The sequence below is a fragment of the Symphalangus syndactylus genome, chromosome 13 (genome assembly GCF_028878055.3).
Source record: "Symphalangus syndactylus isolate Jambi chromosome 13, NHGRI_mSymSyn1-v2.1_pri, whole genome shotgun sequence".
Taxonomy (NCBI): Eukaryota; Metazoa; Chordata; class Mammalia; order Primates; family Hylobatidae; genus Symphalangus; species Symphalangus syndactylus.
The window spans coordinates 59,807,806-59,826,078 of NC_072435.2; the positions used below are offsets into that span (position 1 = coordinate 59,807,806).

The 18,273-nt window shown below is 44.7% G+C and overlaps 2 protein-coding genes across 54 annotated transcripts in view; one reads left to right on the top strand and one right to left on the bottom strand.

Annotated features, from left to right (window-relative positions):
- ZNF565 (zinc finger protein 565) overlaps positions 1–9,735 on the bottom strand; it is a 38,316-nt gene extending 28,581 nt beyond the window's left edge. Inside the window, exon 1 of one of the 4 annotated variants that reach the window (XM_055239691.2) lies at positions 9,512–9,735. The gene's annotated coding sequence lies outside the window, so the exon portion shown is untranslated. Of the gene's footprint in view, positions 1–9,245 lie in introns of all 4 variants that reach the window. The other 3 variants (XM_055239690.2, XM_055239693.2, XM_055239692.2) reach the window with 3 other exon arrangements.
- Positions 9,251–18,273, top strand: part of ZNF146 (zinc finger protein 146) — a 30,470-nt gene continuing 21,447 nt past the window's right edge. For 5 of the 50 annotated variants that reach the window (XM_063614169.1, XM_063614182.1, XM_063614157.1 and 2 more), the window contains exons 1-3: positions 9,666–9,820; positions 12,867–12,940; positions 15,655–15,753. The gene's annotated coding sequence lies outside the window, so the exon portion shown is untranslated. Of the gene's footprint in view, positions 9,821–12,866; positions 12,941–15,630; positions 15,754–18,273 lie in introns of all 50 variants that reach the window. The other 45 variants (XM_063614170.1, XM_063614184.1, XM_063614180.1 and 42 more) reach the window with 32 other exon arrangements.

Here is an 18,273-nt window from a genome sequence, read left to right on the forward strand (position 1 = left end):
GGAGCTTGTAAGCCACTGTAAGAACTTTGGATTTTATTCTTGAGGAAAACAGGAAGGTACTAAACTTTTAAAGCCAAGGAATGGCATAATCTGATTTATATTTAAAAGGGGCAGGGCACAGTGGCTCACACCTGTAATCCTGGCACTTTGGAAGGTCAAGGTGGGTGGATCACCTGAGGCCAGGAGTTCGAGACCAGCCTGGCCAACAGAAGCCCTGCTTCTACTAAAAATACAAAAGTTAGCTGGGTATGGCGGTGAGCACCTGTAATCCTAGTTACTCGGGAGGCTGAGGCATGAGAATTGTTTGAAGCCAGGAGGCGGAGGGTGCAGTGAGCCAAGATTGTGCCACTGACGCCAGCCTGGGTGACAGAGCGAGACTCCATCTCAAAAATAAATAAATAAATAAATAAATAGCAATAATTTTTGATAAATGTGCAAAGGGTATATACATGGGAAATTCACTAAATAATAAAGTGGCCCACCAACCTATCAAACATTCTTAAACCTCTTTAGTAATGAAGGGGATGAATGTTAAAAGCAATAAGGAAATACTATTTTATAGTTATCAATTTGGCAAAGATTTAAAAGATGGATGATATTCCACACTAGCGTGATGTGAGGAAATGCACACAGGCGGTAAGCTATTGCTGGTGTCAACTTCCAACAAGTCAACATTAGCAGAAATTAAACCATACATGCCCTCGATCAAACAATTCCAAGTCTGAAACCCTATCCAAAATATATTTTTTTTTCTTCTGAGACGGAGTCTCGCTCTGTCGCCCAGGCTGGAGTGTAGTGGCGCGATCTTAGCTCACTGCAAGCTCCACCTCCCTGGTTCACGCCATTCTTCTGCCTCAGCCTTCCGAGTCGCTGAGACTACAGGCGCCTGCAACCATGCTTGGCTAATTTTTTGTATTTTTAGTTGAGACAGGGTTTCACCTGTTAGCCAGGACGGTCTCGATCTCCTGACCTCATGATTTGCCCGCCTCAGCCTCCCAAAGTGCTGGGATTACAGGCGTGAGCCACCGCGCCAGGCCAACCCTATCCAAAATATTAACGTGTGCGGAGTATATGATGGAGACACAGTTGGCAATGAACAGTGAATTTAAAGAAAACTTCAATATCTAGGAAAGAAGATTAAATAAATAAGTAAACTATAGTGTATCCATATAGTGGAAACACTTACACCATAAACAAAATGATACATATCTTTATTTGTTGATGTAATGATATAAAATAAATAACATTAGGTGAAAAATGTAGGTTACAAAACAGGAAGTGTAGTGTAATCCTATTCTTACAGGAAAAATATACATATGTACATATGTATGCTTGTGTATATGCAGCATAGAACATAGACTAAAAAGGATTTTCAATTAAATTTTATATTTGTCTCTAGGTTATATAGTTATGGAGGATCTTTGTTTTTTTCTGTATTTTCAAGTTTTTCCCTAAAAGCCTTTGGAGGTGTGTCCTGGCTCACGCAGAGGAGGTGACCTTTCATCTGAAAGGCTTCCAGCTTCCTCAGTCCCCTCGCTCACTTGTGCACAGGCTCCTTGTCAACCCTCTTTCCACAGTCCAGGGATGTCCTCCTTGCTCCAAAAAGAAATCACATCTAATTTACAGAAGCAACTTCCTACGTATAGAAAAAGAAATGGGTCGGCCGAGCGCAGTGGCTCACACCTGTCATCCCAGCACTATGGGAGGCCGAAGTGGGCGGATCACGAGGTCAAGAGATTGAGACCATCCTGGCCAACACGGTGAAACCCGGTTTCTACTAAAAATACAAAAATTAGCCAGGTGCAGTGGTGCATGCCTGTAGTCCCAACTACCCAGGAGGCTGAGGCAGGAGAATCGCTTGAACCCGGGAGGCGGGGGTTGCAGTGAGTTGAGACTGCGCCACTGCACTCCAGCCTGGCGCAAGACTCCACCTCAAAAAAACAAAACAAACAAACAACAACAAAAAAAAGAAAAGAAAAGAAAAGAAATGGGTCTTAGCCAGTGTGGAAGACATTACTAATGTTTCACCATTATCCAGTTTTGGGCACATAGAAAATGACATTTTCCAGCCCCTTGCACTTAGGTAGGGCCATGCACTGCTCTAGCCAATGAAATCTCAGCTGAGGTAATGACTGTCACTTCAGTTAGACACACCAGAAAGACTGAACAATTCTCCAGTTTTTCTCTTTGTGCATGTGGTGACCATCTGTGTTTCAAATGATGCAGCTAAGGGTGGCGGGCCTTCTTTGGTGTGGAACCCTGTCTCTGCTGATCCACACTGGACATGTACATGGGCAGAAATAAAATGTTATTCTGTAAGCCACTGAGATTCAGGGGTTGTTTGCCACCACAGCATAACTTAGCCTGTCCTAACTAGTACACAAATTAGGCTATACTTTGACTGGATAAAAATTCAGACTCAGACGCTTGGTCAATACGAGAAAGAGCAATTTTTAAAAAGAGGAAGCTTCAGAAATAAGAGCAGAGCTGTCCAATTCCAGCTCTATATGTCTCAAAGGGATTTTTCACAAACCCATAATGTGAAACAAAATGTGAATTATAAGTTACAGGACAATTTTTTTTTTTTTTTTTTTTTTGGCGGGGTGGGGACAGGATCTCACTCTCACCCAGGCTGGAGGGCAGTGGTGCAATCACAGCTTCAGCCTCCTGGGCTAAGGTGATTCTCCCGCTTCAGCCTCCCAAGTAGCTGAGACCACAGGCACGCCACTATACCTGGCTAATTTTTAAATTTTTTGTAAAGACAGGGTCTCAATATGTTGCCCAGTCTGGTCTTGAACTCCTGGCCTTAAGTGATCCTCCCACTTCAGCCTCCTAAAATTCTGGGATTGCAGGTGTGAGCCGCTGTGCCCAGGCTACAAGTTGATTCTGACCCAGCAAAACCATGCTGTTTTAGAGCTCCAACATCAAAACTTTGTACAAATCCTTCTGGAAAGTTGAGCCATCTCTACACCACCTAGTAAAACTTGAAGCTACGTGCCTAAATGTTCCCTGTCTCTGCAATTCACAGACATTTTTTAGGGCCCGGGATCCCACATCACAAGGGCCTGGGCTGGGGTGCTGGGAGAAGTTGGCCAAGTTATGGGAGCTAGACAGGTACAGGAATCTCCATCTTAACCTTAGTAATCTCTTCCTGAAAAAGCAACCACTCTGAGTAAAAACTCTAATAAAAGCCTTTTTCCCAACGTTTTTATTTTTTATTTTTTTGAGGTAGGGTCTCATTCTGTCACTCAGGCTGGAGTGCAAGGGCATGATCACAGCTCATTGCAACCTTGGCCTCCCAGACTCAAGAGATTCTCCTACCTCAGCCTCCCAAACAGCTGGGACTACAGGTGTGCATCACCGCATCTGGCTAGTTTTTAATTTTTTGTAGAGATGGGGTTTCGTCATGTTGCCCATGCTGGTCTCAAACTCCTGGGCTGAAACAATTCTCCCACCTCGATCTCCTAAAGTGCTGGGATTACAGGAGTAAGTCACTGCACCCTAAAATGGTAAATTCTTTGTTACGTTTATTTAACCATACAACCAAGAAAGTAAAATTATTGGTTACTGAAATAGATAAGTGGGAACTGGGTAGAAAGAATGGGGGCCGGGCACAGTGGCTCACGCCTATAATCCCAGCACTTTGGGAGGCCGAGGCGGGCGGCAACTTGGTGAAAGCCCATTTCTACAAAAACACAAAAATTAGCTGGGCATGATGGCAGATGCCTGTAATCCCAGCTACTCGGGAAGCTGAGGTGGGAAAATTGCTTGAACCTGAGAGGTGGAGGTTGCTGTGAGCCAAGACTGCGCCATTGCACTCTAGCCTGGGTGACACAGTGGGACTCCGTCTCAAAAAAAAAAAAAACACAAAAAACAAAAAAACAAAAAAAAACAATGGGCAATGGGATTGGGAGAGAAGAAATGATGGAGTGACTCAGTAAATCCTTTTGTCTGATTCTGACTTTTAGAACAATGTGATTGTTTCACATACTCAGAAAAATCATTAAATTCAACCAGGATGTGAGGGGAACCCAAAATAAAATACAAACAGTAATAAATGAACAATCTATATTACACATAAATATTATGAATACAAAGGGTTTAGGGAAGAAAGTAGTTTTAGAAAACTGTATTTTCACTATATACTGTAAGACTAAAGACAGAGAACTGTATGGTACGTGGAGGTCAGCAATTCTTACATTACTTTTTACACAGGACTGAGCAAATAAATAAAACATATTACGGTTAATGTGAGCCACATTTTTCAATGTCAAAGAAAGGAGTTACAAAAAGGGAAATGGAGGCAAGACATGGTGGTTCACATCTACAATCCCAGAACTTTGGGATGCCGAGGAAGGAGCATCACTTGAGGCCAGGAGCTCGAGACCAGCCTGGGCAAATAGTGAGACCCTTGTCTCTACAAAAAATTTTAAAATTACTTTTTAAAAAAGGAAATGGAGGCCAGGCATGGTGGCTTATGCCCGTAATCATAGCACTTTGGGAGGCGGAGGCGGGAGGATCACCTGAGGTCAGGAGTTTGAGACCACCCTGACCACCATGGCGAAAACCCGTCTCTACTAAAAATACAAAAAAAGGCCAGGCATGGTGGCTCACGCCTGTAATCCCAGCACTTTGGGAGGCCGAGGTGGGCAGATCACGAGGTCAGGAGATCGGGACCATCCTGGCTAACAGGGTGAAACCCCGTCTCTACTAAAAATACAAAAAAAATTAGCCGGGTGTGGTGGCGGGCGCCTGTAGTCCCAGCTACTCGGGAGGCTGAGGCAGGAGAATGGCGTGAACCCGGGAGGCGGAGCTTGCAGTGAGCCGAGATCGGGCCACTGCACTCGAGCCTGGGCGACAGTGCGAGACTCTGTCTCGGAAAAAAAAAAAAAAAATACAAAAAAAATTAGCTGGGCGTCGTGGTGGGCACCTGTAATCCCAGCTACTCCGGATGCTGAGGCAGGAGAATTGCCTGAACCCGGGAGGTGAAGTTTGCAGTGAGCTGAGATGGCGCCATTGCACTCCACCCTGGGCAACAAGAGTAAAACTCTGTCTCAAAAAAAAAAAAAAAAAAAAAAAAAAAAAAAGGAAATGGAGAGAAGGCTAGAATGAACCCTGTAGTGTTGCACTGAAATTGGAGATACTATATGAACTCATGAATTATTTGTATATACATACATATAAACATATTTCATAGCTGAGAGGACCTAGAAGCAATGACATCTCAGAAGCAATGAAGATATATATATAACCTTGGTTTCAAAAACTCATTTTTTTTTTTTTCCTGAGACAGGGTCTTGTTTCATCACCCAGGCTGGAATGCGGTGTTGTAATCTTGGCTCGCTACAACCTCCACCTCCTGGGCTCAAGCAATCCTCCCGCCTCAACCTCCTGAGTAGTTGGGACTACAGGTACTCGCCACCACACCTGGCTGAAAAAAAATCATTTTCTAATAAAAGGAACCAATAGTCCCTGGGAAATTTGTAGATTCCAGGACTGGGGCAGGGAAAGTACCGTATCAATGTGGAACACCTTGCGGTGCCAGAAAATAAATAATAAAAATAGTAAATAAAGAGGCCACATTGAAAGGATATAGGAATCGACTTGAAGGGGCTCCCAGTGGCCAAATGTGTGATAATTTGAGCAAAAAAAAAAAAAAAAAGATAGCAATGAATATATAACCTATAGAATAAAAGAAATTATAAATAAAAGAAATTATAACCTATAGAATTCCAGTCTATACTTATAGAAATAATTTAGTAAATAAATAAATAGGAAAGAAGAAAAATATCTTTCTAACAGTAAGTTTCTAATTAATAAGGCCAGGCGAGGTGGCTCACGCCTGTAATCCCAGCATTTTGGGAGGCCAAGGTGGGCAGATCACCTGAGGTCAGGAGTTCGAGACCAGCCTGTCTAACATGGTGAAATCCCATCTCTACTAAAAATACAATTATTAGCCGGGCGTAGTGGTGTATGCCTGTAATCCCAGCAACTTGGGAGGCTGAGGCAGGAGAATCGCTTGAATCCAGGAGGCAGAGGCTGCAGTGAGCTGAGATCATGCCACTGCATTCCCAGCCTGGGCAACAAGAACCAAACTCCAACACACACACATACACACACACACACACACAATTCTAATTAATAAACATAGAAGTGGCTGGGCGCGGTGGCTCATGCCTGTAATCCCAGCACTTTGGAAGGCCGAGGTGGGCGGATCATGAGATCAGGAGATCAAGACCATCCTGGCTAACATGGTGAAACCCCATCTCTACTAAAAATACAAAAAATTAGCCAGGCGTGGTGGCGGGTGCCTGTAGTCCCAACTACTTGGGAGGCTGAGGCAGGAGAATCGCATGAACCAGGGAGGCGGAGCTTGCAGTGAGCCGAGATCACGCCACTGCACTCCAGCCTGGGTGACAGAGCAAGACTCTGTCTCAAAAAAAAAAAAAAAAAAAAAAAAGAAGAAAAAAATAAACATAGAAGTGATGATGGAAACAAACCCCAAAACCCCACCATTTGACAAATAGCTGGTAACAACTTTTTCAGGCAAGCGTCATCAATGGATAAGACTAATAGATGAAAGGATAAGAAATGGGATGTTCACATAGGCTTAAAGTATTTCTTCACAAGACATGTATCAATTATAATGGGAAAAACAGTGACTTTGCAGCAGAGAAATCTGCCAATCACCGTCTTAACCAAGCAGTTAAAATTAATACCACTCATAGTGTAACAAATTGACCTTGTGGGTACCTGGCATGATGTGCTGAGAAGGGTACATCGTTTTTGGAGTATTCTTGCCCCAAAGGCAGAATCTGAATTTAATCAACAGGAAATATCAGACAATCCCAAAGAGAGGAACATTCTACACTGCAGACTCTATGAAACAAATGGCCAACATGGTGAAACCCTGTCTCTACTAAAAATACAAAAAATTGGCTAGGCGCGTCAAAGGAGTTACAAAAAGGAAAATGGAGACCAGACATGGTGGTTCACATCTCTAATCTCAGCACTTTGGGATGCTGAGGAGGATCACTTGAGGCCAGGAGTTCGAGACCAGTCTGGCCAACATGGTGAAACCCCCCCTCCCCCCGTCTCTACTAAAATTACAAAAAATCAGCTGGGCGTGGTGGCACGTGCCTGTAATCTCAGCTTCTCAGGAGGCTGAGGCAGGAGAATCGCTTGAGCCTGTTGCAGTGAGCTGAGATCACAGGTTGCAGTGAGCTGAGATCACAGCACGGCACTCCAGCCTGGGTGACAGAGCAGGACTCCGTCTCAAAAAAAAAAAAAAAAAAAAGAAAGAGTAAGTAGGAATTCTATTTTTGTAACATTTTAAAGTCTTAAATTAATTCAAAATGAAAAGTAAAGAAAAAAATTTGAAAGAATATTAGGTATGCAGGGAGCAGGGAGGATATAGGCCTTTCAGTCCATCTCCAAGGCATCCAGTAAATTACTCCTATGGCAAATACTGGAGACCAGGTTACTTTGGTAGGGGTGAGGGTGGTGGTGGGGTGGTTCTGAAGTTTCAGAAGAAGGAAAGAAAGGCATGTCCTGAAACACAAAAAGGATTTCAGGGAAATAAGAATAAAATCTGATGTACTTGAACTTGGCACCTTTCTTGGAGAAGGGTTAAGAGCAAAGAATCATAAACAACGAGGTCATTTTTGAACCACCATCCCCCTTCCCTACCATATAGGGGAGTGTGGTCAGAGGAGACCAGGCATCTGCCTAAATCCAGTGTCACTCAGAAAGGCTGAGGTCACTACTGTCCAGGGCCAGAATCTGTCCTAACTTCAAAGGTTCTGCGTGGGTCAAGCACTAGAATCACTGGCACACTTGGTGCTGCACATACAGTCAGTGTCACACAAACATAACCACACATCTACTCCTTTATTTTTTTGAGACAGGGTCTCGTTTTGTCACCTAGGCTGGAATGCAGTGGCTCAAACACGGCTCACTGCAGCCTTGACCTCTCAAGCTCGAGATCCTCCCACCTCAGCTTCCCGTGTAGCTGGGACCACAGGTGCGGGCCACCACACTCAGATAATTTTTAATTTTTTGTTTGTTTTTGAGACGAAGTCTCGCTCTTGTCTCCCAGGCTGGAGTGCGACGGCACGATCTCAGCTCACTGCAACCTCTGCCTCCTGGGTTCAAGCGATTCTCCTGCCTAAGCCCCCGGAGCAGCTGGGATTACAGGTACCTGCCATCACGCCCAGCTAATTTTTGTATTTTTAGTAGAGACAGGATTTTATCATGTTGGCCAGGCTGGTCTAGAACTCCTGACCTCAGGTGATCCACCCGCCTCGGCCTCCCAAAGTGCTAGGATTACAGGTGTGAGCCACCGCGCCAGCCATTATTTTTTTTTTGTACAGGCCAGGCTGGTCTCGAACTCCTGGGCTCAAGTGATCCTCCCACCTCGGCCTCCCGAAGTGCTGATGTGAGTCACCACACCCGGCCTTACATCCACTCTTGAGACACAGGACACAATCACAGACACCTCTATATCTTTCCAGTCACAATCACACACCCACTAAGACACACCCAGTCACACAATTTACTCTCCACTGTGATAGTTACTCCCGTATAGTCACAAGCCCCACACACCAACACCCACAAATGCCTCATATAGTCACAGTCACACACCCACTCGGGGGACACACGCCATCACTGGTACTTTACGGCACCCAGTCACAACTGAACTTTCACTGTGGACATACACACAGTCACACTCACACAAGCAACCCACACAAGCAGTGGCACCCCACTCCCGCATACACAGAACCACACACACACCAAGGGACACAGGAATACACAAGCGGCGTCACCACACAGTCACAGGCACAGGCAATTGCACACGGCCACAGTGTCACACAACCAAAACCACGCACCCAACTTGGAGACATGAATCACAACCGCACACCCGCAGTGGTCACACAGTCACAACTCTACTCACACCCCAGGAACAGGGCGAACAGGCCACAGATACAACGGGGACACACGCAGTATCACCCCCGGTCACAAGGACCCTGCACCCCGATACTCTCTATCACACATGGTTACACAAAAACCACCAGACACCCTGGAGACAGGCGGTTACACGTGCACAGTTGCAGACACCCACACCCAGCCACACAGCCACAAAGACACATTCAGAACCGCGCATCCGCAGCCAGCTCCCGCCTGCGCGCACAGATCCGAAGCGCCGGACACGCCCCGGCCCCGCCCAGGACTCCCAGACCCCTCACCTTCTGCCTCCCCTGGTCGCGTCCGGGTCCTTGCGGAGCTAACTAGCTCGCCACGACGTCAAGAACGACGTAACGTCAGGCCGCTGTGGGCTCTGGGAATTGTAGTCCAGAGCCAGATCGGCCACGGACAAAATGGCGTTCTCTTATCTCTGAGTCCGGGCCTGGTTCATTTTGAAATTTTTGCGCCCCCGAGGCTTCGGAAAGGGCGTCGCCACTCCAGACCCTCCAGCAAGCTTGAAGTCATCTGACGCTAAAGGACTACTTACCTCAAGAGCTCCATCGTCACAGAAGGAGGCGGCCAAGTTCGCGGGGGGAGGGGAGGAGACAGAGAGTCGACCAGTAAAGCCTCAAGGGAAATGTAGTCCAAGGCCTGAGAAGCGGAGTTGCTGGTAATAGAAGGTAATTCAGTACCAGCCTGGGCCCGGCCGCGGTGACCGAGGCGGGCCGCGTCGCGGAGACTTCTGGGAGTGCTTCCTCGCTCTCCGAGTGCGCAAGCGCAGCGCACCGAGTGGACATTTTGGTCTTTGTCCGCGGGTCAGTACGGCCCCTGGGTCCACGTGGCGCGAAAGTAGGAGGTGGGATCTGGGCGTCTCGGGTCGGTCGGACCGGGGAGGTTAAAGGGGAGGATTCCTGATCTTTAGGGGCGCGGCGCGAGGGCAGGGAGTGGGTCTAAGAGCTTCTGGCCTACGTGCGGGGCGGAGGTGGGGGCCTCTGAGGCGGGTTTGAGCGAGTGTGACCGAGTTTGTCCTCAAAGTTTGACCTGATGTTTGGGATTGTTGAGTGAATGTGAAACTGGGTGCGGGATTGTGTGTGATTGTGCCTAAGAGGGAGATGTAGGAGACCAGCATTGAGGTATAACGTTTGAGCTGCACTTCCCTTGTCGAAAGTGCTGATAATTATAACGGTGCCATCTTCCTGGAACGTCTTTTTTACTTGAAAATTGAAGGGGTGGAAAAGCTAAGTGGTGAATAATTTAAAAACGAATTTTTATATAAAAGCATTTCTTTTTAGTTGGAGTGGCATGCAAATCACCGTGACTTTTTTTTTTTTTAACGAGAGTGTTTCGAATGAACTTTAGTTTCGGGGTGCCTACTTCAGACTGTTCAAATCCCCATCTTTGGGGTACTTAAATAGGGCTGTTAAGCAAAGCCCTAGACTAAATAGCATTGTACGCCTTGAGAAGCATGCCATATAACGGCGCCCAGGATAAGGGAGTCAAAGGTTTTAGGTTAGGCACAGTTATCCTAATTTTTTGAAGAAAGCTTAATTGTTGCAGCGGTTATGAGTGTGGACTAAATCTTAGGTGTCTTAATTCCTTAATGAGTCGAGGCGTTCTCAGGTTGTATGGATTTTGTGAAGTAATGGAGAGCGCCGTGACGTCTCCAAAGATGCGTTTTCTAAGGAAATCACCCCGCCCCCGCTGTCATCATTGACATAGTTTTAAATTATAAAAAGTTAAAGTAATTGGGTACCAAGTTAATATCTACAAATAAGTAGTCTTCTAATTTACAAATATCAGTTAGAATACATAATTGAAGAAAACTAATATTTACAATAGCAGTAGAAAGATAAAGTATTGTGGAAGAAACTTAAGAAAGGTTCAGAACTATTAGGAAATAACTTTAAAATACTGCTGAGGGGCATAACAAATGTGAACAAATAAATATACCATGTGACATTAAGAAGTGTGCGCAAACTTAAGTAAATGTATTAATTTACTGTGATCTTGGCCGGGTGCGGTGGCTCATGCCTGTAATCCTAGCACTTTGGGAGGCTGAGATGGGCGGATTACCTGAGGTCAGGAGTTCGAGACGAGCCTGGCCAACATGGTGAAACCCTGTCTCTACTAAAAAAAATAAAAATACAAAAATACAAAAATTAGCTGGGCGTGGTGGCGGGCGCCTGTAATCTGAGCTACCGCGGAGGCTGAGGCAGGAGAATCGCTTGAACCCGGGAGGCGGAGGTTGCAGTGAGCCGAGATCTCGCCACTGCACTCCAGCCTGGACAAGAGCGAGATTCCGTGTCAATAATAGTAATAATGTGATCCTAATAAAAGTATGGACAGGCTTTTCTCTTTTGGAACTAGGGGAACTGATCCTAGACTTACTATGGAAAGACAGACAAGCTGCAAGAGCCAGTACAGACTGAAAAAGAAAAGGCGTTGAGGTGTGAGGAGGTGGGGACCCAACACATTTTAAAATATAAAGCCTCAGGCCGGGCTTGGTGGCTCACACCTGTAATCCCAGCACTTTAGGTGGCCAAGGCAGGAGGATGGCTAGAGTCCAGGAGTTAGAGACCAGCTTGGGCGACATAGTGAGATCTCCCGTAGTCCTAGCTGCTTGGGAGGCTGAGGTGGGAGGATCACTTGAGCCTAGGAGGTCAAAGCTGCAGTGAGCAGAGATCCTGGCGACACAGCTTGGTGGACAGCCAGACCGTGTCTTTTTTTTTTTTTGAGATGGAGTCTGTCAGTTGCCCAGGCTAGAGTGCAATGGCCCAATCTCTGCTCCCTGCAATCTCTTGCCTCAGCCTCCCGAGTAGCTGGGATTACAGTTGCCCGCCACCACACCCGGCTACTTTTTTTGTATTTTTAATAGAGACAGGGTTTCACCATGTTGGCCAGGCTGGTCTCGAACTCTTGACCTCCAGTGATCAACCCACCTCGGCTTCCCAAAGTGCTAGGATTACAGGCATGAGCCATGGCGCCTGGCCAACCCTGTCTTAAGAAAGAAAGAAAGAAAGGAGAGAGAGAGAAGAAAGAAAAGAAAAACAGTTCATGCCCATCAGTGGGTGATTGGTGTACATCGATACAACAAAATAATACATAGCTGTACAAAAGAATGAGGAGGAAGCTCTTTATATACTGAGACAGAAATAACTTCAAAATGTATTGTTAACTGAGAGAAAGCAAGGTGCAGAATGTAGAGTATGACGCACGATGCATTTGGAATAAGAAAAGGGGTAATAATAATATGTATTTATAATCCCAGCACTTTGGGAGGCCAAGGCGGGCAGATCACCTGAGGTCAGGAGTTTGAGACCAGCCTGACCAACATGGAGAAACCCCGTCTCTACTAAAAATACAAAATTAGCCAGGCGTGGTGGCACATGCCTGTTAATCCCAGCCACTCAGGAGGCTGAGGCAAGATAATTGCTTGAAACCAGGAGGCGGAGATTGCAGTGAACAGAGATGGCACCATTGCACTCCAACCTGGGCAACGAGAGTGAAACTCCGTCTCAAAAAAAAAAAAAAAAAATTCAAAAGATACATAAGAAATAATAAAACTGGCTATCTGTTGGGGGGGTACTAGAATAGACAGGGCAAAGGCAAATAGGTGTTTATGTTTGTTTTTTAGCTGTATGAATGTAATATATATGCTAAAATTTATGTTTTGTTTTATTTTATTTTTTTGAGACAGAGTCTTGCCTGTTGCCCAGGCTGGAGTGCAGTGTGCCGCCACGCCCGGCTAATTTTTGTATTTTTAGTAGAGACAGGGTTTCACCATGTTGACCAGGTTGGTCTCGAACTCCTGACCTCATGTGATCTGCCTGCCTCAGCCTCCCAAAGTACTGGGATTACAGGTATGAGCTAATTTTTTTTTTTTTTTTTTTTTTTCATTAAAGGAAGACATAGGCCAAGGAGCCAGACTTCCTGTGTTAACTCCTTCCTCTGCCACTTTTTACCTTGGGGACCTCAGGTAGGTACTTAAACCTTGGGCCTCAGTTGCTCATTTCATGGTATAGAGATAATATCAATATTTGATTCAAAGGGTGGTTGTGCAGCTCCAGAAGTTAATACATGTAAAGTTCTAAGAATAGTCCCCAGTGTGTAGTAAGGACTGGATTAATGTTAAATACTAGTACTTTTTATTACTAGCTGCAAAAAAATGCTTCCTCAGAAAATATTGTAGTCCAGCCATTAGTACTGTGTCTGGTAGGAATTTCTGAAAGAATAAGATATGTAGATGCACTTTTGTTATTAATATTTCTTTCTTTTTTTTTTTTTTTTTTTTTTTTTTGATGGAGTCTCACTCTGTCGCCCAGGCTGGAGTGCAGTGGCCTGATCTCAGCTCACTGCAGGCTCTGCCTCCCTGGTTCATGCCATTCTCCCACCTCAGCCTCCTGAGTAGCTGGGACTACAGGTGCCAGCCACCATGCCCGGCTAATTTTGTTTTTGTATTTTTAGTAGAGACGGGGTTTCACCATGTTCACCAGGATGGTCTGGATCTCCTGACCTCGTGATCCACCTGCCTCAGCCTCCCAAAGTCCTGGCATTACAGGCGTGAGCCACCGTACCCAGCCTAATATTTCTGTATTTTAATTTTGTTACTTAAAATTTTCTTTTCTTTTTTTTTTGGGATGGAGTCTCGGTTTGTCGCCCAGACTGGAGTGCAGTGGCGCTATCTTGGCTCACTGCGAGCTTCGCCTCCCAGGTTCACACCTTTCTCCAGCCTCAGCCTCCCAAGTAGCTGGGACTACAGGCGCCTGCCACCACTCCCGGCTAATTTTTTGTATTTTTAGTAGAGACGAGGTTTCACCGTGTTAGCCAGAGTGGTCTTGATCTCCTGACCTCGTGATCCGCCCACCTCGGCCTCCCAAAGTGCTGGGATTACAGGCGTGAGCCACTGCGCCTGGCCACTTAAAATTTTCTGTGGATGTTTCCTTTTTTAACTGGAATCAGGAAGTTAGATTTGTTTTTTGTTTTTAGAGATGTGGTCTCACTCTGTGGCTCAGGCTGGGTGCACTGGTGCGATCACATCTCACCGCAGCCTCCACCTCCTGGGCTCAAGAGATCCTCCCACCTCAGCCCCACCCACCCAGTGGCTGGGACTACAGGTGTGTGCCACCACGACCTGCTAATTTTTAAACATTTTTTTGTAGAGATGGACTCTTACTATGTTGCCCAGGCTGGAAGTTAGATTTCTGTGTTTGAGTTATATTTATCTTTAGAGAGTCGTCACTACCCGCTCCTTTGGGAGATTTGTTCTTTGATTTCTATGATTACTTTTGCATCGTTCTAATTCAGAATCTCTGATGATTTTTTTTTTAATTCTAATTGTGATTGATTTTTGGCTAGAATACATCAGAGGTGATCTTACATACTTCAAATTGCATACCATTAGGAGAGATATACCAGATGGCTGGTGATTGTTACTTCCCTTTGACCAAAATGTTTACTTTGGTTCATTCTCCATCAGTCATTTAGTGGATGGTTTTAAAACCAATACGTAATTCTTGGCTGGATGAGTAAATTTCTACGGGTATTGTAAAGTGATGATTTTCTGGGTTTTTTGTTGTTGTTGTTTGTTTGTTTTGTGTAAAAATGTAGTAGTCTATACGTTAAGAGAAACTTCTAGGAACAAACTAGAAATGATCCCTGGCAGTATAGTCTTAATTTCTCTTGTCTTTTTATTCCTTTTACATTTATTTCATTGTTACATCAAATTGTATCTTTTTTCCCCCCTGGCATTTTCTTTCTTAAACATCATCCTAAAGTTGTGTATATTTAGCATGTTCTAGAATCAGCTGCACTTTTTGATGCCAGTGGACACCCCTTCAGGTCATTCTTGTCTCATTTTGACTGACATCATTTATCTTGGAAGATTTTCCTGCACTGCAGACTTACTTGTATCTTCCTCCCAGACTTGGAATTGGCCATTTCTCCAAGGAGCTCTGGTTCCTTTTATTGGAGAATGGTATTAGAGACAAGATCGAGGGTGTACTCATTGCCCAGGGGTAACATTGTTTTAAGGCCATTTTAAATTGCAGAGCATTTAAAAAATACATTTTTAATGTATTTTTAAAAATCATGAGTCCATATTTGTCTTTCTAATTCACTTTAAATGGTATAGTATTTTTACCTAATTTCTTAGCTCCTAGTTCTTTTATTTTATTTTTGAGACAGAGTCTTGCTCTGTCGCCCAGGCTGGAGTGCAGTGGCACGATCTCAGCTCACTGTAACCTCTGCCTCCTGGGTTCAAGCGATTCTCTTGCCTCAGCCTCCTGAGTAGCTGGGACTACAGGTGCATGCCACCACACCCAGCTAAGTTTTTGTATTTTTAGTAGAGATGGGGTTTCACTGTGTTAGCCAGGATGGTCTTGATCTCCTAACCTCAGGTGATCCGCCCACCTTGGCCTCCCAAAGTGCTGGGATTACAGGCGTGAGCCACGGTGCCTGGCCTTCTAGTTGTATTTGATAGTAAAAAATTTGAAACAAGTTATAAGTACTTATTTTCTTTGCTTTATCCTGCAATATAAAGAAAATGGTTTCAGTAACAATGCTGATATTAGTAGTAACCATAAACATACTGTATCATGTTAAAAAATTCTTTCTTTAATGTATGCAGCTATTTTTGTTCTTAAAGTGCATCTTTTTTTTTTTTTTGAGATGTTGTCTTACTCTTTCGCCCAGGGCAGAGTGCAGTGGTGTGATCTTGGCTCACTTGCAACATCTGCCTCCCCGGTTCAAGCGATTCTCCTGCCTCAGCCTCCCGAGTAGCTGGGATTACAGGTGCCCGCCATGACGCCTAGCTAATTTTTGTATTTTTGGTAGAGACAGGGTTTCACCATGTTGGCCAGGCTGGTCTCGAACTCCTGATTTCCTACCCGCCTTGGCCTCTCAAAGTGCTGGGATTTCAGGCATGAGCCACTGAGCCCAGCTTTTAAAATGCATGTCACTAAAGATGTATGTAGTCAAAGAACTCTGTTCTAAAGTCATTTGAAATTGTTTTTCTGAGGAATTATGTTACTAAATTAACATACAGTTGGGTTTATTTGTTGTTTTCAGGTTAAGGGACTGCTTTTTTTTTTTTTTTGAGACCGCGTCTCATTCTGTATTCTGTCGCCCAGACTGGAGTGCAGTGGTGGGATCTCGGCTCACTGCCAGCTCCGCCTGCTGGGTTCATGCCATTCTCCTGCCTCAGCCTCCCGAGTAGCTGGGACTACAGGTGTCAGCCACCACACCCGGCTAAGTTTTTGTATTTTCAGTAGAGACAGGGTTTCACCATGTTAGCCAGGATGGTCTCAATCTCCTGACCTCGTGATCCGCCCACCTCGGCCTCCCAAAGTACTGGGATTACAGGCGTGAGCCACTGTGCCTGGCCAAGGGACTGCTTTTTAAAAAATGAATTTGATTACTATTGAAGTAAGTAATGCATTTCTGTGATTCAACAAAGATCTATCTCACAGAGATATCTCATTCTGCTCCCTTCCCCCAGTCACATTCTTCTTTGTCTTATGTAAACATGTCTTGTTTTTTTTGTTTGCTTCTTGTTTATCCTTCAAGTGGGTTTTTTGTTTTTTTGTTCTGTCACTAGTATATATTTCTCTTCGCTCCTATTCCCCGCTCCTTACATAAAAGATAGCATACCATATGCACCTCCCTATATCTCACTTTCTTTAATAACAATATGTCCCAGAGATAGCCCTTCCTTTTTTCTTTTCTTTTTTTTTTTTTTTTTTGAAATAGTCTCGCTTTGTCACCCAAGCTGTTGTGCAATGGTGTTAACATGGCATACTGCAGCCTCCAACTCCTGGGCTGAAGTGATCCTCCTGCCTCAGCCTCCTGTGTAGCTGGGACCATAGGCACACTCCACCACACTTGGCTTTTTTACTTTTTATAGAGATGAGGTCTCACTGTGTTTCCCAGGCTGGTCTCGAACTCCTGAGCTCAAGCAGTCCTCCTCTCTTGGCTTCCCGAAGTGTTGGGATTACAAGTGTGAGCCACTGCACCCAGCCAAGGTGTTCCTTCTTAATCATAATCTTTAAAGAAAATTTTTTTTTTTAGCTGCTGTATAAATAAGATGTCATTGTTGCACCATGGTTGATTCAGTTAATCCCGTTGTTGAGCATTTGGATTGTTTCCAGTGTTCTGCTGTTGCTAACAATGCTGTAATGAATTTTTTTTTATGTGAGCCATTTTATACTGACACAGGAGTAGCTCTAAACTAGACTGCTATTAATACAAATGGCGCTGCCCAGTGGGTAAATATTTACATTCCCACGAGCCATGTGTGAGAGCATCTTCCCCTCAAGCTCACCATGAGTGTAGTGTTGAATATTTGATATTTCGCTAGGGGCATAAGAGACAACCGGAACTTCAGTGTAGGTTTCATTTACATCCCTTCTTATGAATGAGAATTTTTTTAATATGTTTAAAGGCCCATATATACTAATGTAGGAACTGTCTATTCATATCCTTTTCACCGTTTTTCTATGGAGTGTCTTTTCCTTAGAGGAGCTGTTTATAAATTAGAAAGGTTAGCCCTATATGAAATGAGTGGTGGGGTTTTTTTTTTTTTTTAAGTTTTCATTTGCATTTGGACATTGTTCACAGTGGTTGTTTCTTCTTCTTTTTTTTAATCTTGCAGAATGAAGAGGTTTTGTTTTAATTTAGTAATAATAGTTTTTTTTACATAGCCGTGCTTAGAATGAGCCCCCTGTGGTTGGTGAGCACAGAGGCATCCCCGCACCACACCAAGGAGCTTTTTATTTATGTATTTTTTAGAGGCGAAGTCTCACTGTGTTGCACAGGCTGGCCTTGAACCCCTGGGCCCAAGCAATTCTCAGCCTCCCAAGTAGCAGGGACTACAGGCAGTGCACCACCATGCTGCTATGGTTTTCTTTTTATTTTTAAAACTTTTGGCTGGGCGTGGTGGCTCACGCCTGTAATCCCAGCACTTTGGGAGGCTGAGGCGGGTGGATCACTTGAGATCAGGAGTTTGAGACTAGCCCGGTCAACATGGTGAAACCCCGTCTCTACTAAAAATACAAAAAATTTAGCCAGGCATTGTGGTGCACAAGATCGTACCACTGCACTTCATCCTGGGCAACAGAGTGAGACTCCGTCTCAAAAAAAAAAAAAAAAAAAAAAATCTAGTTACATTTTTTTCTTTTTGAGACGGAGTCTCGCTCTGTCCCCCAGGCTGGAGTACAGTGGTGCGATTTCGGCTCACTGCAAGCTCCGCCTCCCGGATTCACGCCATTCTCCTGCCTCAGCCTCCCGAGTAGCTGGGACCACAGGCTCGTGCCA